The 24,496-nt window shown below is 37.7% G+C and overlaps 1 long non-coding RNA gene and 1 pseudogene across 1 annotated transcript in view; both read right to left on the minus strand.

Annotated features, from left to right (window-relative positions):
• The window catches only part of LOC115939789 (uncharacterized), a 292,461-nt gene that overhangs the window by 136,276 nt on the left and 131,689 nt on the right, over positions 1-24,496 (minus strand). The gene's annotated exons all lie outside the window — the stretch shown is intronic.
• Positions 5,185-5,284, minus strand: LOC115939793 (U6 spliceosomal RNA; annotated as a pseudogene).

Consider the following 24,496-nt stretch of genomic DNA (forward strand, 5'->3'; position numbering starts at 1 on the left):
AAATTTGTTTTAAATGAGAAAAGTTTATAAAGTAATTAAAGTATTTTTCTGACCAGGGAAATATAATTTAGGCCTAGTCTTGTAGAACTACCATATTCTTTTGTTCTTGGGGGCTGAAATTTTAGGGAGATATCAACAACAAAAGGAACTGACAACCTGTAATGTGTCTAAAGAAGAGAATACTGTATCTGCATAGAAATTGTTAAAAATGAACAACTGTTCACTCTTTGACATAGTCGTTCAATAGATATTCTGAAAGCCTGGAATATGTGAGGCCCTCATGTGTAAGATAAAATCTCAACCCTCAGAACAACTGTTCTCAGCCTCACGTTGTAGACATATTCTATGAAATAAGACATCCTGTCTCCAGCTCATCCAATCAAAACACGTGCTCGGCTAAGATGCAATTGTTTTTGATAATAAGGCATTTCAAGGGAGTGCTTCATGGAAAACGGGGAGTGAGGCAGTGTTTCAGACTCAACCTATTGAAGAGCTTCCCCCCCACCGAAAGAACTGTGGTAATGCTGGGCATTAAGAAAGCTGGAAAAATATAATTCTAAAACCCAAACATAATTGAAGAAACACGGCATTGATTATACATACCTCTCATTCACTCAAGAGTAATGTCCATTGTTTTCCTCGTGTCACCACACTGGCTGGTACAGATACTGCACATTATAGATTCCCTTATTCCTATTATCGGTTACAGAGACGAACGAAACAACCCTGCTTGGGGTCTGTAAAGGATTAGTCCCCTCTTGACATTTCGGTACAAGCAATCAGAGTTTATGTAATGAAAATCTCATACATTCCCAATTTCAAGTTGTAAAATAATGAATTACAGAAAAAAAATCTGTGTGTGTGTGTGTGTGTGTATATATATATATATATATATATATATATATCATATACCTGCTGAATCAGCAGTTTGCTTGTGGTATCACCTTTATTCTAAGTGCCGTTTAGGGTAGGTCTGAACTGCTGTGTGGCCATTTCAGTTCAAACAATAAAGAAGTGTATTTAAAAGTATATATAAATGTTTTATATCCTAATACTATCTGTGTTTTTCATAAAATTTCCTGAAATCCAAAAGAATACACGGTTTATCACTGAAACATCCCCACATCCAATCCCAAGGAAACTTGCAAAAATACGTGTGCACACACATATACTTGCACACACCCAAAACTACTGTTTTCCTCTAATCTACCTGAACTTCTGCTTTTTTATATTATTTCTTTTCCTGGGCTTTCTTTGGCTTGTCCTTTTTCTAGTTTCTTGAGCTGAATATTTGTTTTCATTTTTTTTTTTTAATTTCTACTGGTGGAAGTGTTTGTATTATGAATTTTTCTTTGACCACTGCTTACACCATATCCCAGAGTTTCTTATATGTAGTATTTTTATTATTTGACTGAATTCTGTAGTTTCAATCTGTATGTCTCTGCTTCACCTAAAAGTTGTCCAATAGAAGAGTTCTTTTTTTTTTAATTCTTGGTGGAAGGGCCTCTTAATTTTTTGATTTGTTAATAATTTCTAGTTCTATTGCATTTTAAGTGGAGTGTATATTTTGTAGTACTTCTGCATTATAGGACATCTTGATGTTTTCCTTGTGAGCTGGTGTATGGAAAACTTTGTAAATGTTCCATAAGCACCTGGAAAGGAAGTGTATTTTCTATTATCAAAGCCTAAAATTTGGTATATAATGGTAAGATCTATTTTATTAAGTTGTTCAGGTCTTCTGGCTCTTTAATTAATTTTTGGTTTGTCCACTTGATCTGTCTGGATCTGAGATTGTATTTCTATAATTATGAATTATAATTCATAATTCAGTCTATAAAAACTTCTCTACCTATGCCATTTCTATATTCTAGAGTTTTTACCACATAAATATGGTTGCTGAATTCTTTTGTTAATTCATATTCTTAGTTTCTTATCATTTTGAATCATGGCATTTAGCACTAAAACATATCTCTCATCAATTTTATTGCTCTTTGGCTTAAATACTCTTTTATCTGATACCAAGTTCACATCCCTTCTTTCTTACTGTTTCTGTGGCCCCAGTATACCTTTGTCTGTTTTGTTTGCTTGCTTTTCTGAATCACTTTAATTTTTCCCCTTGTATACAGCATATGGCTGGGCATAGCTATGTAAACCAAAGTGAAAATCACATTGTTTTAACAAGTTAACTTCATTCATATTTACTGATATGACTGATGTGTGTCCTCTAACTTGAATGTCTCGATTCTGTTGGTCTCAGTTTTTGTCACAATAATTTTATAATTATGTATATCAGGTTATACTTGCTACATTTAGTTCTTTACAAAATGGCATTATTTGCTCTTTAATTAAAAATGATAACTAGGTGGGCACCTGGGTGGCTCAGTTGGTTAAGCGACTGCCTTCGGCTCAGGTCATGATCCCAGAGTCCCGGGACCGAGTCCTGCATCCGGCTCCCTGCTCAGCGGGGAGTCTGCTTCTCCCTCTGACTCTACCTTCTTTTGTGCTGTCTCTCACGCTCTCTCTCTCAAATAACTAAAATAAAATCTTTTAAAAAAATGATAACTAGGGGGGTACCTGAGTAGCTCAGTTGGTTAAGTGTCTGACTTTGGCTCAGGTCATGATCTCGGGGTCCTGGGATCAAGCCCTGCATCAGGCTTCCTGCTCCTCTCTCTCAAATAAATAAATACAATCTTTAAAAAATGATAACTAGCAGGAATTATATTTTCATTCTACTTGTCACCTTTGGCTTTATATCCTCTATAATGCCCCCTGTTCTATATTTTCTTAGAGAAAGAGTTTTGAGTAAAAATTCAGTTCGGAGCCTAGTAGAACTTTATTTTCTGGTTTGTTAGATTTTAACAGTACCCTTGAAATCCTACCTATTCCCTATACATCAACCAATGAGCTTATTCTACCTTCTACTTCCCCTCTGTCGTCTCCACTCATATTTAGTTGCTTTATTTCTGCTTTGCCACAAAATACAATATCCATGTGTTCATCTTCCACCCTCACCCATACCTGGGTTTGTGTCTTAGGTCCACAGTTACATGTATTAAAAAACCCATCATCAGTGTTCGGTGAAGTTTCCCCATTCATCTATTAATTGAATAAAGCTAATCTAATAAATTCTTCATGGAGAGCTCATACATACTGAATGTTCTAAGTTGTTTGAGTTTAAAACTGTTTAGAGGGGTGCCTGGGTGGCTCAGTCGTTAAGCGTCTGCCTTCAGCTCAGGTCATGGTCCCAGGTCCTGGGATCAAGCCCCATATCAGGCTCCCTGCTCCTTGGGAAGCCTGCTTCTCCCTCTCCCACTACCCCTGCTTGTGTTCCCTCTCTCGCTGTGTCTCTCTGTCAAATAAATAAAATCTTTAAAACTGTTCAGAGACTCTTAACTGTAGGAAACAAACAGGGTTGCTGGAGGGGAGGTGGGTGGGGAAGGGGGTAACTGGGTGATGGGCATGAAGAAGGGCACATGATGTGATAAGTACTGGGTGTTACATGCAAGTGATGAATCACTAAAGTCTACCCCTGAAATTAGTAATACACTATATGTTTAAAAAAAAAAACTGTTTTGTAGTTTTTTTAAAGTCGTAAAGTTTGACAAACACCTTAGCTGGACATAAAAATCTGTTCATACATTCATTCATTCAATTTCTTTTTCTAAAGTGACTCCCTTTTTGCCTCCCCTTGTATTTTTTTTTTATTATTACTGAGGTGTGACTGACATACATTATATTAGTTTCAAGTGTACAACATGAGTCAATATTTGTATACATTATGAAATAATCACCACTACAAGTCCTGTTAACATCCATCACTGCACAGAGAAATGTTTTCCTTGTGATGAGAGCCTGTAAGATTTCTTCTCTTAGCAACTTTCAAATATGCAATACAGCATCACTGACTATACTCACCATGCTGTACGTTACATCCCCATGACTCACTCATTCTATAACTGGAAGCTTGTACCTTTCAACCCCCTTTACCCGTTTTGCTCACTCAGAGTAGATGGATTCTTCCTGGCAATGTTTTTGGCTTAACTTTACTCTGGTCATTGGCTCTGTTCTTGTTTCTTCCTTGTACTTTTTTTTTTTTTTTTTACACTTCTTGCTTGACATCAAAATCTGGTGGCATTGTGGGAACATAAGAGATCGTTTTCTGGGACTTGGTTTTATTTTTCTCTCTTTTTCCTTCTTCTTCACTTTGGTTACAGTTATTTTTAAGTTAAGCCACACTTTTTCTCCAAGAATGTTGAGTGTGTTGTTTCACATGTAGTTCTGCTGATCTCTGTTTTTCTCTATTATATTGCAGGAAATATTGAGCGAGATGGGTTTAAGCACCACTAGTTCTTTAAGCTACTCTCATGACTTCTCTTTTCTCCAAGAAACCCAGAGTCCAAACACTCCCTGCTGGGTGTAACTAGAAGGCATTACCCAAATGTTTCTCAGCCTTTACTTAATTCACTTCTTGAATCTTCATAGGGTACCATAGTCTAAGTAGGCTTAAGGTAAATTTACTTTAAAATCCTCCTTATTAGAAGTCTCTTACTCATGCCCTTAAAAAGTGAGGAAACTAGATTGCTGAGTCTTTGGGAAGCAGACCTCCTACATTCAATATGCCTAAAGTCCCAGTATAAATAACTCCAGGATCAAAATCTCCTAAATATCTTTCTTGAGAATATGAAGTACATTCAACAACAAAATAATGTTGCTTCATCACTGAAGTGCATCACTGGAAGAGGCTTAGAGATTATTTGGTATGACTAGAAATTAAAAACTAAGATAAATAAAGCAATGTTTTAAAACTGCCATAGATGTTGACCGAGTCATTGCCAGAAACCAGATCTCCTGATTCTCATTCCCATGCTAGTCTTTGCTTGTGTTTTGGTATCCAATACATGTTCATTTATTTTATACTTACAAAAGCAACCATCCACTCCTCTTCCCCATCCCCTCTCCTTTCACAAACATTTAAAAATTAAAACCAAATGAAGATAAGTTAATTTCTGTACAATTATTTTTTCAATGTAGCTGTCACAATGATTAGAGTTTCAATTTCTTAGAAACGAGCAATGCCCAAGTGACTTAGAGAGGAATACTGATTATTGGCCAAAAGGAAAATTCCGTATTACAGGTTAGCAAATTCCAGTACAAAAATTGTGTGTTAGAATAGCCTTTCCTTTTAAAGTTATGGAATGCTTCATGAATTTGCATGTCATCCTTGCTCAGAGGACACACCATTCTTTGTATCATTCCAATTTTAGTGTATATGCTATCAAAACAAATGCCAGTACTGTTTCTTATGCTTTCGTGCCTAATTTATATGAGAAAATGCTTCAACAGTGTCAAGAACTACATAGTGATTAAGGTTAAGTTTAGTTGGCTAGCCTGAACAGAAAACCCAGATTTTATGTACTTCTCACAAATTACTTTACTGCTAACCAAAGCTTCTGAGTAGCAGTGAGAACATACATAATAGTATTACTTATGCCCTGAGTTGGTATCAAGCCAGTCAAAAGCAAATAAAGTTGAACCCTACAACAACTAGTAAATGTATGATTTCCAGCAACTTTTATGAAATACTGAACATGATTATCAACCTACATTTCTACCATTGTAGACTGGTGATCCTCTGTGGACTCAGGAACTAGATGGGAACCCATGAACTAGATGATTTTTTAGATCCCTTTTAACCAGAACACTCTTTGTCTCTGGTATCATATACCGAATTATATGTTACATAATAGAAGCCCAAGAACACCCACTTCATAATAAATATAGGACTATACAGAATTTGGATTTTAATGTATTTATGGAGAACTCTTTCTTTTCATCATGCAAAAAATGAGTAAGTTTCAATATACAAAGGTAGAGTAAATACTGGTCAACATGGACCTTCTAGTCTCAAACACTCAAGGCTATTTTTAACATAACCTTCAAGTCTAGGATGAAATGAACAGACTGGTTTTACTAGAGACACTTACTTGTCACGAGCATCACCTATGGGTATTACATACAAGGTGCACACAGCTGTTTCAGAAGGGAAGAAGGGAAGACCCTGTCTTTACTGGTTTTCATATAAGTGACATTTTCTCATGTTGTCAGCATTCAATTTTTCACCGATGCACTTACAAGTTTTCATGAACACTTGAATGCAAATGTGACACTAACCCTGAATGAAGCATGGCTCTCCTCTTAGAGCCCTTGGTGCTAAAACAATGGCAAGTAATAAACACTCACCACTGGCCCATTTCCACACTGAAGTTTCTCAGTGCAAACTCACCAACAACTTCTGACTTCTGGACCCAAAGACCATCAATTACCCAGCCTACAGAGGCGGAATATACTGAACCAGCAGCATCATTTGGCTGTCACCCAGTTAACATCCCATCATAGGTTGAAAAGCAATTTGTCCAATATTTCAACTGCCAGGGAGAATTCTTTATTAGCTTTTGGGTAGGTTTGCCTTTCAATCGGATGATTTGAATAGCTTCTGTGGTAGGAGAGATGCTGCCCTCAGATAATGATTTTGCATTTCACCTCATCATTAATGCTTTGGACCTCAAGGGAAGTCACTGTGCCTTTTATGAAGGTCGAAGCATTTTATAACCTTAATAAAGGCTCATAGCCTCAGGAACAGCAAGTGTGAGCAAGTGTGGGGGATTGACTGAATAAAAATATAACTAAATTGGCACTTTAGACTACACTCATCGGAGGACTTCAAATGCAAATCAACAGTTAAAGAGTACAATGACACCCCAAACTTCAGTGCTATTCAAACACATACATACACACACACACACACACACAGGCTGACATTATTCAAAGAAAAATTAGAAAATTATCTTTTTTTTCTGGAAAAGCTTTTTTGTGTAATTTTGTTTAATTGCTAAATATTTTACATGGTGCTACAGCAGCTTGATAGACTTGAATTAAAAACAATTAATAGTCATGGTGATTCTTAGTTATTGTAAATTTTTTTCTGGGTAACATATAAGTCACTGTATCTTGAAGTGTAAAATGAATACAATAAGCCAGAGTGATTATGAAAACTACACTACATTTCCCAAGGTCACTGTGTCCCAAATATTACTAATAAATTACTGCTTTCAATAACTTACTTAAGTGTACTCTCCAGAGGAATCATTTCAATTTAAGAATTCAATGGACTCTTTCAATTTTCCTAGGCTTTTACTTCCTTCCTCCAGGCATTGTTTACTGGCCATACTTCTGTTCACAGGAGCTGAGAAAGAAAACAGGAGCCCCTGTGACAGGCATTGTGATAAAATAATATCTCATCTTCTTTGTCACAGAAACCTTCAGAAAAAGGCGTATGACTCCTATTTACAGACTGTGGATTAGAGAGCTGAAATAATTTTGCAGGGTTATATTCTTGAGGGGTATCAGGGCTCAATTCTGCTGAATTCATCCTGTTCTTCAAGTACAAAAAATCAGACTGTCTACTGCAGCCACAGAGAGAGGTCAGGGAGGCAGGGGAATGATCTAGAGTAGGACAGCGCTTGGAATGCCAAAAGGATCCTCCGAATGATAAGACACCTGACCAGGGGCTGGTTCTCAGGGTCAGTCCTGGGGAGTCTGACGTGACAGGACAGCCCTGAGGCAAGAGAGGCTCTGGTTTGAGCGAGCAGCTTGAAGTCGAAACTTAACAGTCAGCTTTGTAGACTGGCATCTGGCTAGATGGACGCTGAGTTTCCCAAGCAATTATGCCATAGGGCTACAGGAAGGTTTCAAATATCCAACTTTATTTGTGCACTGCTCTGTGAACTTGAGCTACGTGAGGGCAGGGTATGGATCTTTCACTTTATCTCAAATATCCAGAAAATGCTTGCGAAAGGTAGCTTCTCAGTAAATTAATAATAAGTGAAGGTGATCAAAATTCAAGCTAGGCAGAGGAAAAAAGTCAGACACCCATCCTAAGCCCAAGGCCACTGTTCCTAGGGGTAGAGAGCGCTCAGTGACTGAAACACGTTAGTGTGCCCAAGAATTCCAAAAATCAGAACAATGCTCATTAACTTTAACTCCTTCATTAAGATCTGCCACATCAAAATACCGACTTTTAAATCCAGAGCTTCCCTTGAACTGGCCAGACTTGCATTACAGAGCAGAAAGCCATTTAATTATTTGAGGTTTATTCAATGTATTTCTATCTTTGCAACTTCTCAATATGCCCACCATTCACCCAAACCTGGAGCTGACCTGTCCTGAGTCACTTGATCCAGCTTCATGAAGCATCTCGTCTCAGCACAGGCCCTAAAATGCCTTTTTATTTTATTTTTTAATTTTTTAAAATGTATTATTTATATTAGAGAGAGACAGAGATAGTGAGAGAGAGCATGAGCAGGGAGGAGAGGGAGAAGCAGGTTCCCCATCGAGCAAGGAGCCCGATGCAGGACCCGATCCCAGAACCCTGGGATCATGGGCTGAGCTGAAGGCAAACGATATACCGACTGAGCCACCAGCCGCCCCTTAAAATGTCTTTATCCTCTTAATTCAACCTTCATTCATTCACTCATTTATTCCTTTGTTCTCAAAATTTATTAAAACTAAACTGCGTATCTGGCAATGGCGATAAAATAGTTAGCTTAGTAGGCATCACAGAGCATACCAGTTGTCCGGGAAAACAGGAAACGATGCAAGAATTTATAATGTAAAAGGCTTTAATAAGGACAAGTATGGAAAGCTAGCAAATCACAGGCCTGCTACTGTTTGTCTTCATAGATACCACAAATCTTGAGCTGATGGATATTCCCTCTTTCCTTTTAAACTGGGACAATTAAAGCTGGATGAATAATACCTGCTTGCAGTTATATGAACTAACTTCATCCTTTCCTGATCTTGGTTTCCATTTGTCTCATTTCCTTCACTACTAACTTCATTCTCATCCTAAGTTGCCTCAATGAGCAGGATGAGATGGGGTATGAGTAAATACATATACCATCCCAGAAATACTCCTTTCATCTATTAGGTGTCTGGTGACTTTGGACATAGCAAACTGCCTTGTATATTTATTTTTCTTTCTGGAAAACTATACTGAGAGTAAGACTGAAATTTCCTCAGTCTTTAAATGTTTGAGGGGCCCGAGGTATTATTTCCAATACAATGAAGTAAGAAAGAGGTAATAAGACTGTACATTCATTTATTCATTCAAACCTTCCTTCATTCACCACTTAGTTATTATGGGGCTATCCTGTGCCAGGCACTGTTTTAAGCACTGGGAGATTAAATAGTAGAAATGTTAAAAAGACAAAAATCTTCGCCCTCGTGGAGACTGCATTCTAGAAGAATAGACAAACAACACATATATACGCTCTGTTCAAAGACAAGATATATTGGGGTGCGTGGGTGGCTCAGTTGGTTAAGCATCCAACTCCTGGTTTCTGCTCAGGTCCTGGTCTCCTGGTTCATGATAGAGCCCTACATGGGGCCCCACGCTCAGTGGGAGTCTGTCTGAATATTCTTTCTCCTTCTGCCCCTTACCCCGCTCACGCTCTCTTTCTCTCTCTCAAATAAATCTTTAAAAAAGATGAGATATATTATGATAAAAGATGATGCAAGGAAGGGAAATACAGATAGGTTATTGTTTTATACAAGAAGGCCAGAGATGGAATCCCTGCTAATATGAATACGAAGGAATATGAAGAAATGGTCGTGAGGTTTCAACTGAGCCAGCCAGCTGCCCCTGCTCATTTGGTCTTTCTAGGGAAAACCTTCCAGGCAGAGAAAACACAGACTACAAAGACCCTAATACAGGAGTTTGTTGGCAAGTGTGTGGAATACTGAGGAGGCCACTGCGACTGGAGTAGAAGAGTGGGGGTGACAGGCAGTGAGGTCAGGAAGGTAGGGAGCTTTCAGATTGTCCCACGAGCAGGGAGGAGACAGAGCGACCATTTCAGAGGTTCTCTGAAACAAACCAGGAGAGAGACAGTGGTAGCTTAGATGAGAGTGGGGTCTATGGAGATAATTAGCCTCCGGAGACATTCCAAGGGGAAAGCTGAGACATTTGGCCAGTAGATGTGATGCTGGAGGTGAGCAGCCAGATTTCCAGGAATAGGAAATAGCCAGAGGACTGGTCAAGTTGACTAGATTGAGTGAGATTAGGGTGAGCAAGTACAGTCAAACAAGGGGGACCCTGAGCACAGAAAAGAGGAAGGGGCAATCAAGAATGGAGTAGGGGCAGGGAGATGGAGAAAATCAATCTGAGGGCTGAGAGCAGCCTCATTTTACACTTAGGGAAACCCCAACAGCTGTGCTGACTGCCAATGACCAGGAACTGTGGGCAACAACTGTAGGGCCGGCTCTCCCACTGCTTACATCAGACACAGGCACCTCCTCAAAAGCCTCCACAGAATTTGGCCTTGGACCCAACTTATGGGGAAAACTGGCTTCCAAGGAGTTACTTGAGTAACCTGTGAGCAAAGTAACTATCACATGGATTCCTGGATTGATCCACCTGTAGGTGAGTTCTCCTCCAGAGTACATGGATCATGAGGGTATCTTTTTTTTCTTATGTGTACTTAAGTATTTCTTTATGGATATGATTACATCTTCACCTGTGTATTTGCCCCGATATTTCCAATGATGGTGTACATTTTTAAGAAGTGATTAAGTTGTGGGATCTTTCTATTCATACCTCCCGAATTATCACACTCTCCATTCTGGCTAAAACCAAGGCTGATTTGTGTTACCCCAGGGCAGAGGGATCTCATTTAGATTTGTACACCAACCATTTGTACTTGCTCCCAGAGACCTTATTTCACTGACAAGTGACAACTTTTTTTAACTCTTAGAATGAGGTATTTAGATCGCAACAATGCTGTTAGGTTGTATCCATCAGGGATTGTATCCATGAGGCTAAGCATAAGCTCTTTTAATATGAAATCATTTAATAAACATATTACATATATTTATAAAATATATTTCATATGTATCATTTTCTGTATTTTATATATATTATTATATATTATTTATTTTATGTATGTACCTTTTGCTGCATTACAATGAATGATTTCAGGTCATTCTGGAATAAGATTCCTGTTTCACAACTGTACATATTATATGCTATTAAAATAAAAATATACATGGTATTTTAAGGACAGAACCCTCCTCTCTCTTGCTTGAAGAAAGAACAGTTTTTATTAAGCTATGAATGATACAGGAAAAACAGATGGAAGTAAGATTATTACACTTAAGGATTAGCAAAAAAAAAAAAAAAAAGAAGAAGAAAGAAAGAAAAAACCCTGTAACTCATGAAAGACAATGGGGGAAAAGGAAGAAGGTAATGGAAGAGTGAGATTATATGTCTGGGGAATGATGCTCTTACTCCTGGCCTGTCGGAAGAAGGGAAATGAATGAGCAAGTTAAAGACTCCCAAGATAATATTGTTTATTAAATATGTCCATGCATTTAAAGAACAATTCTTCCTCCCTAATATAATGAAATGTATCATCTGCTGTCACTTAAAAAAAAAAAAACAACCCATAAAATAAACAAAAAACAAGCATTTTCTTCTGGAAGTTTATGTCTGAATTTCAGTAGCTCCTACCACATGGAAGGTTCTGTATTATAAAGTGATGAAGAGCAACAGATAGATTTGGGGTTGGAAAATCAAACCAGTTCTTAGAAGAAAGTGATCAGCCTCTAAAGCTCATCCCTAGTGACTTAAACCTATTTCAAAATGTGTTTTAAAAAGGTCCTAAGATTCCAATTTTATTCCTATGATAAATGAATTTTGGTATAAAGAAGTCCTCGTTATAATTCATTGATTTCCAAACCACATTTATCATTGTTAGAAGTTTTATGAGGACCATAAAAATAACAATTGTTGTTAATAGCGATGAAAGCCTACTTACAATAAATAGACAAGGGAGTAAAAGTCATGATGAAACAACTCTCTCTCACGCACACCACACATTCCCCACACAAATACCCATGAAATAAAATGTTCAACTTTATAAACAATGCAATAAAACCACCGCTATTATTTTCACCTACAAAATTGAGATCTTTCTATAAAATCATATTCAAGTTGATGATGAATCTTTTATGAAGTAGATGGGCCTTCTCTTTCATTTAATGGATGGTAAGTTGGTATTTTTAGGGGAACAGTTTGGCAATATGAGCCCACATCACTAAAAGTGTTGATATATTTTGATCCAGATAGCTTACATCTGGGAATTTACCCTGAGAGAATAAGGGAAAATTGATGTTAAGTGGTGTTTATCAAAGTGTTAATTACAATAACGAAATATTATGAACACGCAAATATTCAAGAATAAAGAATATTTTAATAAATTATGGTGTGTTATGTGGAGATTAAGTATAGTTTGAAAATGGCATACTTTTTAAACATTTTTTAGGAAATCTTTTCTAACATAACACAAGGGAAAAATTAAGATACAAACTATATATTTGGTAAGATTACAACTATACTAAATACATACACATACACGTAAATAAATAAATAGCTGACCTCCATATGCTATATAGGGTTAAAAAAAAAAAAAAGTGAAAAAGAACTTCACCAAAACATTAGCTGTGATTTCTTTGTAAGACTATGGGTGACTTTTATTAAATTTTTTTATTTACATATTTCTCTAATCTAGTTTGTAAGCCAGAGAGATGGAGATAAACATGCGTTTTTAAAACCTTGTGTTCTGTGCAGAGTGCTTAGTTGCTCAAGCGATGGCAGAAAAATAAACAGGGAAAAGCAGCCATTAAATATCTCCAAAGCACAGCCTTGCAGAGAAAGCTGCAGACTGACAACTCTGAGGATAATGTATGGGTGACCAAGGGAAGCAGCATGAATATTTTCTCTTATGAAAGAACCATGAGATTTTGCATATTTAATGCAAAGCTGTGAAAATGTCTGCTTTCATGATCTGATATGAAAGATCCGCACACATAAAAACTCCTCAGAGTTCAATTTGTCTACTTTGCTGGAAGACTGAGTCAGTCTCTCCTGGGAGGCCACCTTCCCTTTCACAGAGTCTGGGTGTCATGGTGAGCCAACATTTGCCCAAATAGGACATAGGCTCATTTTATTTATATATTTTTTTGTGTGAGAAATAGGAATGCTATTTTTCACATGTCTATTGATGATATGGCATCACAGAATATTTTCATTTTCTTCAAGTTTTGTGCATTCCTTTCTCTACACTTTTGTTCATTTTTTACTCCTCTTAAGATGAACACTCATTTTCTCCTCTGCTCATACAAGTCTAGTATCTTCTTCAAGGCCCAAGATAAGTCCCCCCATCACCTATGAAAACCTCTTGACTCAAGAGTCCTCACTGTATCTCTCCCTTTATCATTTTAAGCTCTACACAATTTAACAACTAATCACAGAGTAGTTTTTTCCATAGCTTTCCAATTAGTTCAGGGGTATTAGAAGGCAGGAACCTTGAGGTACAATTGTCCTTTTTTCCCCCAATGCCTAAAGTGCTGATCATAATAAAGGCTAATTGAATGATTTCCAAACATGTTTGAAGTAGTTCAGTGTTCCTTCGGCAGGTTTTTAGCAAAACAATTCAAAGCATTGGGTACCGTGAGGTTGTTAAAGAGAGTACTCCAAGGAACATAAGAGAACTTGGACCAGATGGGTCTTCATTTCAATATGGCAGGGGAACATTTCCAATGCTGAAGGACTGCTTCTTTCCACCTCCTCCTGTGTAAACTCTGGCTTGTCACACCTTAATTATTTAACAGCCCCTGCCTGGCATGAAACCAGAAGAGACTGGCTCATTAATGTTCCATTCCAGCACACATTCTTTCCAAAAGCCTTTAAGAAACTCATGAATATTTCATTGTCTCCATAAGTGCCAGGAAGATGGCACCATTATCTAAGAAACTGAATGCTACTTGCTAGGCTTGCTTCCCTGAGCTACCTACTCCCAAACAAGGTGCATTCCTTCAATAATCCTTTCGATGAGCCATACACAGGTGACATAAATGAAAAGCAGAATTTTAAACAGGGCATGCAATAACAGAAAGGGGGGGTGGGCTTCTCTTTAAAGGCAGATATCTGCTTTAGACTCTGTATACAAACTCAATCAGAGCTCAGGAGAGATTAATGACCTTTAATCTAATCTAATTTCTTAGTGGCACTTAATGAAAATAAAAAAAACAAAAAGTGAGGGAGGTAAATCTGACCACAGAAAAGGTCTTAATAGGATAAAAGACTCTGGTCTTTTTCCTTTCTTTTTTCTTCTCCCCTCACCGCACCCCACCTTTTTTTCTTTTTACAGACAACACTTCAAGCCAAGAAAACTCTAGGGAGTTTGAATATTTAATGTTATGCTTTCCCACCCTCTTCTTTCACACTCTTCCCTATATGCTCAAGAGCCATATGATTGGGGCCATAAGGAAAAGCTGCTTTACTCAAATATATCCAAGCTGTGAGCCAACTTTGAAAATAGAAACTAAAAAAAAAAAAAAAAAAAAAAGAAATAAAAAAAGTATACCACATTTCAAAGTACCCCAGGTCCATGATGGCTAGTGAATTCTAGGACACAGAACATAATTATCAACCTTGAGCTTGTTAAAGGAGATTATATTTTCCAAATACTTATTCTACTGAAAATGTACATTTGACAACCTAAAATTCCTGCAAAAGGCACAGGCATTATTTTCCCATTTTATAGGTGAGAAAATGGACAGGGAGAAGTTAAATGATTTGTCCCAAGAAAATACATAGCTATCTGCTGGTGGATCTAACTGTAAAATGCATACCCAATGATCAGTCCAGATCTTTTTCATTGAAAGCATGTGCTATATTCCCAAGGGACACTCCTTTCCTGAGACTTATTATTCTCTGGGCAAGATTAATGCCAATGTAAGCGCTGTTTCAAGGTATTTTAAAATTGGGTGCAAGACCTAGTCCAAAATTGGCATGAGAAAAAAAATTGGATGAAAAACTTGGAAATATCTCCAACTGACAACTAATTATCTTTTTTTCATAGCTTAAAAATACTGTTTGAAAAGATCTGACCACTAAGAATGTCATTTAGAGCACAGAATTGGGTGTGAACTCAACAGCTCAGCACCACTCATTTGAATTCATTAGACCATGTTCCTTTCTTTTTGTTCCCAAAGGCATATTTCATTCTATCTTCATGAAAGGGACAGGTCATTATCTGCAATTTGACAACAGAGGAGACAATTAAAATGCAGGTTGACCATTACTAAAATAATAACAGAGTTATCATATTATAACTTCGGCTGCTAACATGCCCTTTTTTTCTATAACTAAATATAATTCCGGATACAATCTCTGTTGAAAATTAAAATTTGCTCCAGTTTGAAATTGTTTCCCTGATAACCAATCCAGTAGTTTTGCCTAGAACACTCTTCTTCTGGGGCCAGTCAACTTCGCATATAGGCAGTTACATACAACAAATAACACTGAGTGATTTGAGGCCCAGAGAATACCCCTACCCGACCAGTCCCCACCTGCTGATGGAACATTATTGCTAAGAGCAGTGGTGCTCTTAAGCTTCAGCCACTGCAGTGTGGTTCCCAGAGAACACTGAGATTGGACACAGAATCAAGACCTTAAATGTCAGCCCTGTACAGTGAAAAAGGTTTCAGGCAGCTTGAATGGGCTTCTCAAGTAGAGGTGGCCCTCAAATCCTCACCATCTATAAGCCATCTACCAAATAAATATTGGATGGATGTGTTAAATCTATTTAGGTCAGATTAATTATTCTTCTTTGCAAATGTATCAAAGAAATCAGAAAAGGCAGGCAGACACAAAAACTGGCAAGACTGTATGAACTAAATACGACATAAATGTCACAAATGCATCGACTGAGCTTATATAGTGCAAGACCCTTGCACTGGAAAGCAGAGAAACTGAATTGTAATCCCAGATCTGTCACTAAGTAGAAATAAATTTATCTTCTTAGCCTATCTTCTTAGGCTGTGTCAAAATTAGATAACTAATGTGAAAGTTAGACAATAATATAAGTGAAAATGCTCTTAGTAGTTTATTGGTATGAATATTGTTAATAGATAAAGCAAAAATAAGAAGGTAATGTAAAAACACAATTATAGAAATATCTAAGTCCTTTGTGACATAATATAACTATGCAGCTTTATATTCTGTATAGCGCATATTTATAACTGAGGAGATTGTTCGTGGCCTGAAAACTAAAATTAAAAATAATTGCACAAGAATGTTCTAAAAATTCCCTGGTAACGTTCATCAGAATTCCGCAAAATAGGAATTTTTTCTTTTCTAATTTATATCCTAGATTCCTATTTCTGAAATCTAATACCACATATTTTCTTCAGAATCTCATTTCCCAATTAAGCAATCTCAATGTCTATAGTGGTTAAACATCAATAAGATACGTATTGCACTCACTTATATTCAAATCTGCATTTAGCCCTGGGGAACATGCAGAAATAGAAGACATCCCCGGCATTGAGGAAGTTTAAAATTTAACCTCATGGGAATATACCATAAGTTATAGAATTTTTATTTTATTATTATTTTTTTAGGATTAGAAGTGAAGGTAGAGCTGCAATGCGGTATAAGACAGGATTCCCCATAATCCCCAAGGGAAATGACGCACTGTGGATCATTCACACATTCCTTCTTACCCTCTCATGTTTTAAAATTTCCTTTCACCACCCCCCACACACAAATCTAGTGACAATATTACCTTGTTCCTCACCTTTAGCCAAGCTTCTTGAAATCCAATTGTTTCCTGAGGTCCTGTCTGTGTGGTGCCACTTGCCCAAGGCAATTGCTAACACCAATGACCCCCACCTGAGGTTGTATATGACAAATTCTACCCAGTGCTGCTAGTTCACTTGGGGGTACATATAGTCTGCTTCCCAAGTTATTACAGGAAACAGTTTTTCCAAACTTTCTGCCACTCAATACACAACCAGGCCTCTCTCCCATCTCCAAGGTCAGGCTCCTCACCGTTTGTTTCCTGACCACTATCCTTTGCCACGTGCTTTAGGTGCTTGTGATGGTGGCACTCTACTTCTGTACTAGTGAGCATAATAATAAATCCTATTAAAAAATCCCAATGCCGGGGCGCCTGGGTGGCTCAGATGGTTAAGCGTCTGCCTTTGGCTCAGGTCATGATCCCGGGGTCCTGGGATCGAGTCCCACATCGGGCTCCCTGCTTGGCGAGGAGTCTGCTTCTCCCTCTGACCCTCCCCCCTCTCATGTGCTTGCTCTCTCTCATTCTCTCTCTCAAATAAATAAATAAAATCTTTAAAAAAAAAAATTACACAGCCTCAAAGCACTTTATCCTTCATTTCAACTTCTAGACCCAATAATCCATTTTCCACATGGCATCCTTGAGTGAGCTTTTAAGGGTCCAGCCTGTCTTCTTGTCACTTTCCCTAAACCCTACATTCCCTATGGTCAGGGACTGGGGCTCAGAGTGTGCTCAATACATATTGAATAAGTGAACAATTAACCCTCTCTTTGTATAAACAGTTGCTTGTGGAGAGGTCAGTATAATTACAGACTAGAGTCTTTAAAACCTCCAGAGTTCATAAGAAGTCTTACTGGCTGTCTCAAATGCAAAAGATTCCCACTATTTTGCACCTCTTTGATATATTGAATATATATAGGGCTAGTGGCTAAATGTCTAGGAAAAAACCTAGAAGTTTAATATGAATATTTATATTCTTACATTTTTTTTTTTTAATATGGAATGCTTCATGAATTTGCGTGTCATCCTTGTGCAGGGATTTTAGTATACATGCTGCTAAAGCAAGTACTATATTCTTACATTTCTATTCCATAAGCTAATTATTTGTTTTTTTTAAAGATTTTATTTATTTATTTGACAGAGAGAGAGACAGCGAGAAAGGGAACACAAGCAGGGGGAGTGGAAGAGGGAGAACAGGCTTCCCGCTGAGCAAGGAGCCTGATGAGGGGCTCAATCCCAGGACGCTGGGATCATGACCTGAGCCAAAGGCAGACACTTAACAACTGAGCCACCCAGGCACCCCCCATAAGCTAATTATTTTAAAATGTTTGCCTATTGCTACAGACACACACAAAGAAACATAAATGGAAGTACTTCTGCATTTTTCAAATATAAGTGAAATTCGTAAGACCTGCATGCATATCTAGAAGCACATTCACCAGATATATCCATATAAGCACAATTCCAATCAAGGCAAAAGACTGAACTTAAACAGTAAGCCCTTAGAATCAAAATCAACAAGAAAATCTAATTTAATCACACTGCAGTGTTCATCCTTTCAGTAGTCCCAATTTTACCCTTGACAATAATCAACGCCATTTCTTATTATTTTCTTTTTGTGATTTATCCCCAAAATGTAAACAAACTCATCTAAATGGGCTCATCTAAAAATACTGAGTTCTATTTAATAAATTCCTTTTTATTGGAAACAATTTGTGTCAAAAAAAAACCCAAATGGGTCATTAAAGAAATTATTGTGACTGTGTAATTTTACTGCCCAAATTACTTAAATAAATAGTATTTACTGCAGCAAAATGCAAGCTTGCTCTCTTTTCACTTACTTTCAAATGAAAAGAAAGAACTGTTCCTGATGTTCTCAAAAATCCACACTGCTTGTAGACATGATGGTTTCTGATTCATGAGAATTCCATTGCTTCAGTCCCATAGGTGTAACATGCTTTGAAAGGATATTCACATTTGTTATATTGTTTTTTCATATTTCATATTTAATAATTTTATTCTAATTTCAAAGTTATTGAAGCTACATAACACAGCTGTGCTGTTCTATATCTGGACTTGCTGCATGTAACATTACGTGTTTGCCACCTGCCCTAGAATTCATTCTTAGTCTTTTTAGAGGCATGCATAACTCTTAAAGCATCCATGCTTGTGTTCAAATCTGCTTATCTTTTAAATTGAACAGGTTCAAAAACTGTTGTCTATAAAAAAGAAAAACAAAACCTGAACATTACTAAAGACTAATTTTAGGGGACTAAGAAAGGGTTTCCCTTTTACTCTAAACATTTTCTTGCCCTGCATGAAAAAGGCTCAAATCCTTTTAATCAGGCACCAATCTTTTCTATCCCTATACATAAAACTGAAAATGCGAAGGGGTGGAAGGGCAGAAAACTAATGACATATAACGTCTGGTATTTAAATACTGACTATTATTAGTTTCTAATAAGTTTTTAAGAAGAGGAGAGACAATGAGGTCACTGGACATGGCAGAAAGGAGAGGCCAGTATACCAAAGACTAACTCCATCAATTTCAGAACTTTGAGGCCAATAACTCCTTCTTCTCCAGTTATGATTTACCCACTCCTGACTCTAGCTGATTCACAGTTGATGAAGGAAGGACTTCAGATCACGTGATTCATTCTTTACCCCTCAAAATCAAACATGTATTCATTTTTTTACGAACAGGTACCCTTTGGATATAATCTACAAATTCAGTCATAGCATATGAAGTATCCTAAGTCATTCAGTAATGACCAAAAAAAAAAAAAATTCCTTATCTAGTTTTAGAATTTGTTAATGTATTTTAACCTTGAGAACTTTTAATCTTAAAAAAAAAACAAAAGATGTTTTGTTGACTTCAAGTGCCTTCAGAATCAGAGAGACCACACCAACGTAAAAATCAAAGCCAGGAGAATTACCATTTACTAAACTTTGAACTTATATAACAAACTACGCATTTTATACACATAATGCTTAAATCTTTGCAAAGACCCTATAAGGTAGATGTTACAGTCCCATTTTAAAGATGAACAACATCAAAACAATGCTGAGAAAGGTTAAGAAATCTACTAGCCAAAGTCACACAGTGAGCATGCAGAGTGTGGTTAGATCTCAATTCTATATGACTCAGAGCCCCTTGTAATGGGAAGGTAGGTGGCAGCAAACCTACCTTGACAGAAAGGTCTGTGTCCCACAGATGTGGTGCAGAATAGAAAAGGCCAAGAACAAAATAGAGCAAGAACAGAGCAAGAGGGATCTGGAAGCTACTCTTGGTCTCCTGGACAAGCACAGTACACACTAGAGACTCACCAAGGGCGCCTATAAACAGTAACACTGAGGTTGTGTCCTGATTCTACAACCAAGACTTCAGGATTTCTGTTATAAACTCTGCTAGGGATGGGTGAGCAAGTATTTACCTAAATGTGTTTGGAACAGAGAACAAACAAGACCTTAACACCTGATAAGGAGGGTCAGGGAGTCCTTTCCTAGAAGGAATTACCATCTTCTGAAGAAGTGCCTGGAGATGGAGTGAATGGAAATAATATCTCAAAGAAAATAAGAGCATACCAAACCATAACTCTGGCAATTTTATGGGTTTCACAGCAATCTACTTGTTGAAGGAAGAAGCCCTCAGACTTTCTGGGACCATATTTGGTTCTCTGTAAGGTCATTCTCAAGGTTGGACTTAACACAGGTAAGCTAGACAGCCCATCAACATGTCATATTAGGGGATGTCAGCAGCCTTTTACATCTCCATTTCTGGCCTCCCAAAGGTATGTAATTCCCCACCATGAGAGACCAAGGCCTTTCTGAAGAGACTACTGCTGAAATACAAATTAATGTAAAATGGGTAAAACTCAGATGATCCCTAAATGCCCCAGTATAAATTGGTTTAGAATCACAGTCACAAGGGTATGCCCCATCAGAATGGAAACCACTTAAGTTTGTTGTTGTTTGAGAGTGAGAGTGCATATGTGTGTGGGGGGGGGCAGTGGGGAGGAGGGGCAGAGGGAGAGGGAGAGAGAGAATCTCAAGCAGACTGAGCAGGGAGCCCGACATGGGAATCGATCCCAAAACCCTGAGATCATAACCTGAGCTGAAATCAGCTGAAATCAACTGAGCCACCCAGGCGCCCCTGGAAATGATTCGTTTTGCTTTAGAAGAAGGATAGAAATGTCTAGAGCTTGGATCCTTGTCCAGAGGGAGCACTGTGGTTAGAGCAGTGAGTAACTCAACTGCAGAAAGTTGTGAAAACCTTAAGAGAGGGAGATGCTTGGTTCTGGAGGGCACTTACAAATGTTCTCAACAGTTAAAAGGGGGGAGGGTGCATAAAGACAAAATACAGAGTCCTCTTTCTTTGTTGCATTTACATGTACCTTTCCTCTTCAAAAGAGTGAGGATAAACACTTTTCAATCCCTTCATGGTCTGACATAGCAAAGGACACAGTCAAAGCTTGAAAATTCTTCTTGATTTGAAATATCTGCTTTATTTTTTAATGAATTTTTAAAAATTAATTTAGTGAAGTCTGCTGACCACAGCCCATATCATATTCTCAAGGACAAAGCCTATCAAAGTATAACCTAAGCACCATGATAGGCATTACTCTGCCACCCAACTCTAGGTCAGAGAAGATTCACCTTCCCTTGAATACGTTCTCAGAAAGAAAAAAAAAAAATCACATAATATTTGTAATTAAATACAAACAGCCTGGAGCCCTCAACCTCGTTAGCATTTAGAGCATTTCATTTGATCCAACATATGATATATGAGTCAGCAGACTAATGGAGAAGAGATCTCATGATCATAACCCCCAAGACAAGGGTGATTCCAAAATAGCAACCCAAGGAAGCCATCCACCAAGGGGAACAATTAAGACAGAATGACATTCTGCTGCTGCTTGCAGAATGCATGTCACAGCACTTTACCCTGTAATTTCCATTGAGCAGCCCCAACAGCGTACATATTCAAGCACTCTGCACTACAGTTTTCTCATCTATCAAGCAACTTTTCAAACGGGCCATGAAGAAGGAAACACTGGGGACTGCTGATTCATAAGATGAAACATATTTTGAGATCCTTTGTGAGAAGGTAATTAACTACTTTTGTTTTTATCTTCTCTTAAAAATATCCTGATCTTCAGAAAAGATGAGAGTGTAATTAAAACTGCAATTAGTGACTAAGTAATCAGGAGCAATGAAAAGGAAACTGGAAAGAGCTATCAGGTTAAATCAGAATCCAACCAGATTTGAAATAGTCTGTAGTCTAAAAATAAAGGAATTGCCCGATAAATCATGGCCAGGATTCCACATAATTCTTCATTAAAGGTATGGGGGGGGAACCTAAAATAATTTTAAAGTTATTTATTATGTTTCAAAACAGAAAAAAAAAAGCATAAGCATCATAAACAAAGACCAACTGAATGAGAAAGGCAGAGGCTATTTATTCAGAGCTTAATACAGCAAGAGAGTCAGTATTATTACTTGTGTGTTGGTAGAGACTCAAAGGCCAGCAGAGGAGGGGGAAAGCTATAATAGTGGGAGGGAAAAAAAAAAAAAAAAAAAAAGGAAAGGCTGCAGGTATGCCCTGACTGAGGCTGTTAGAATGAGGAGCATGTAGGTAGCCTAACTAGAAGGGGGGATCCTATGTGATTGGTCAGGGGTGCATAATTGGCTTTCTCTGGGTGGTCTTAAGTTGGTAGCAGGACAAAAGTTAGGGAATTGATTTGTTACTAGAGGTAGCAATCTGGTTTCCTGCAAGTATGACATGTAGCAGGCTGGCCTCCTGGGTCGTTAACTGTAGATGAAAGGTTGGTTTCCTAGGCAAGTTGCTGCAGGTTGTGCGCCACAGTACTATTTATATGGATGGCTTGGGTACTGTCCATTTGTAAACTGAGTCTCTCACATACATTTAGGTCATCAAATAAGAATAAAATCTTTTAAGGTCTATAAAAATTCAAGCAAGATGACTGTATTATTTTATTAAGAAACAAATGGTAATATATCAAGGTGGCCACAGAGCTTATAATACCTGGTAGGGCATGGACTAAACTTTTTGAGATACTCCACAAATATTACTCAAAATATTTAGAAAAAAATATCAAATCAGGTCTCTGTAAGTGTAGAAACAAAAGATTGTCCTTTCTATTGTAAAAGTGTTTTCAATAGTCCATTAGATATTGTGGGATGCTGTTTTTGAAGGAATATCTTCATCTTTGCCATTTACTCCTTTTCAAACAAATCTTGTTTAATGTCTATATTAAATCTTTTCAAAGGAGGTCAATCCTTACATTCTAGGTGGACTTAATATTTTATTTTATTCTGCTATGTTTTATTTTATTTCCAATTACAAAAAGTTATAGAAGACTAAGACTGCCTTCTTATATGGCTCTGAAATGGCTCCAAGTTTCAAAATGGGATTTCCCTAAAGAGTTTGGGCAGAGGCAACATTAGCAGAATCATGGTGTTCTATCCCAAGTAACCATATGGAAGGGGATCCCACACATCATTAATTTACTCTCTGAACAACATATAGGAAATACATGCCACATGCAAGATACTAAACGAGCTGCTGGGGTGGTAGAGAAAACTTATATAGACCCTGCCTCAAAGAATTTAGAGTCTGATAGAGGGAGACAGAACTTATAATCAAATAGGAGTAAGAACTAACGAAGATCAGACTCCAAAATGGGTATCACAGAGCTAAAATCAAGGTGTCATAGACATGATTGTACTCCTCTGGACACTCCAGGGGGAAATCATTTTCCTTGTCTTTTCTAGATTTAGAAGCCACCTACATTTCTTGGCTTGTGGCCCCTTCCCCCACCAAAAGCCAGCAACAGCATCACGTTCCTTCCTCTACGTTTCCTATTACCTCTCCTTCGCTGACTCACTCCCTGCCTCCCTCTTCCACTAATGCAGACCCTTGTGAGAACTTTGGGCTCACACACACCATCAGGACCCTCTTCCCATCTTAAGAGCCTTAACCTAACCACAGCTACAAAGTCTCTTTTGCAATGAAAGAAACACATTCACATGTTGTGAAGATTTTGGACAGAGATATCTTTGAGGACCATCATTCTGTCTACTATAAATGTGTTCTCTCAGCCTTCCTTTTTGGGCAAATTCCAAATTATGAAATGAGAGTCAGGAATGGCTACACTGGCTGGGATTTCTCCCTTTGCTTCTTCCCACTTCTAATGAAGTCATTCATCAGCCCTGTTTTGTTAACTCAAAACTCCCAAACTTTATGATTAGTTTCTGCCATCTTGCCAAACTTGACATCTAGTTAACATTCGCCTTCTAGTGATACTTTATATCACTCCCTAATCTGGCTGCTTTCTTCTCCTATGACTATACCTCCCTGCTCCATTGTGTCTCCCAACAAAGAGAAGAAACTAGTCTGCACAGTAGGAAAAAACAAAAAAACAAACAAAAAATGAAGCTGAGACTTAGTGGAGCAAGATGAACAAGATGAAGAGGCAGCTCTTTTGGCAATTTGATTCCCTGAATTTATTTTGCCTAACAATCAACTTCACTTTTATCCTTCACTGTTAACAAAGGAAAAAAAATCCTTTTGTTTGTTTAAGCAAATTTGAGCGCTGTGAATTGTGTAAGACTGTTGAATCACAGACCTGTACCTCTGAAACAAGTAATACATTATATGTTAAAAAAAAAAAAAAAGAAGATAGCAGGAAGGGAAAAATGAAGCGGGGGAAATCGGAGGGGGGAGATGAACCATGAGACACTATGGACTCTGAGAAACAAACTGAGGGTTCTAGAGG

This window comes from Leptonychotes weddellii, chromosome 13, assembly GCF_054177405.1.
Source record: "Leptonychotes weddellii isolate Sample4059 chromosome 13, ASM5417740v2, whole genome shotgun sequence".
In the NCBI taxonomy this organism is placed as follows: Eukaryota; Metazoa; Chordata; class Mammalia; order Carnivora; family Phocidae; genus Leptonychotes; species Leptonychotes weddellii.